The following is a 1,217-nucleotide window of genomic DNA, read 5'->3' as shown; positions in this document are numbered from 1 at the left end:
AGACTAGCAGCAGTGAGGAGTGAGACACCCAGCAGCAGCTCTCCCACTCAACACCTACTTTCTAATCTGATTCTTTATGTGTTTATGGTCTGAATCTTTAGTTTGAAGTTTTCTTCAATACAACATGGTGTTTATTTTTTAAATTATGGTCCTATTTAAAAGAAAATAGACGTTAAAGCAGAGTGGCTTTAGGACGTGGCTACCGCGTCATTGCCACACAGAGGGACCTGCCTGTTAATCCGGATATGACGTCAGAGTGACGTGTCGGACATTTGACTTTTTATTGTGTTTTCAGTTCATCAAAGTTGCTCCAACATGTTGTTCACCGGTAAATATCTTGTTCTGTGTTCAGTTGTTCTTAAAGACACTCAGAGGAGTCGGCGGTTTTCCGGTAAGTACATTTTGTTTTAATCCCGTTTCTTTGCTAGCCAAAATTAGCATCCCTGTTAATATCGTAGTTCAGGTGAAGATGCACCTTGCTAACCAAGCTAGCCAGCTAATGCTAGCGTTAGCTGATAACTTAGCGATTGCTATGCTAACGGTACCTGGCCGAGCTGGGCTGATAACCTGTGTGAACCTGGGTTAGCCCGTGGAGGTGTTCAGTCAAAGCCCAATAAAAAGGTGAATTTAATCGACGTTAATCTAACGACGTTTGGTTTGTGTTTCTCCACGTGACCCAGTTTAATTGATCTGCGTTAGTGTAATGCGCAGCGTTAATGTTGGTTAATACATTGTCCATCGAGACGTCGTGATAGTTCAAGTTAAGATAACGTGACATATACAAAATGTGTAGACAGATATTTGTCATATAGAAGATTGTTCATTTATGTAACGGGGTGTGATAGGACCCACGTGCAGCACAAACAAACAGAGGGATAGTTGGAAATGACCTTTATTGAAATACCAGCAGAGAGAACACACACAGGTGGGTATGAGGAGTCGAGGATGGTCAGGGGCTGGAGACACACACACACACACACACACACACACACACACACACACACACACAGGTGGGTATGAGGAGCCGAGGATGGTCAGGGGCAAGCAGTCGCAAACAGGAAGTCAGTCCAGGGATAATCGCTGGAAAGTCAATCATGACGCTGAGAGCAATCTGGCAAGGAGCAAATGAACCGGGAATGTATATGTAATGGTCTGATTGGGGATCGAATATGAATATGAACTCTAATGTTTTAAACTATTGACAGTTTGTTACAGCT

Source organism: Seriola lalandi, unplaced genomic scaffold (assembly GCF_002814215.2).
Source record: "Seriola lalandi dorsalis isolate HSWRI2012SDOR001 ecotype SW California unplaced genomic scaffold, Sedor1 jcf7180002050744, whole genome shotgun sequence".
Taxonomy (NCBI): Eukaryota; Metazoa; Chordata; class Actinopteri; order Carangiformes; family Carangidae; genus Seriola; species Seriola lalandi.
Note: the sequence above shows the minus strand (reverse complement) of the source record.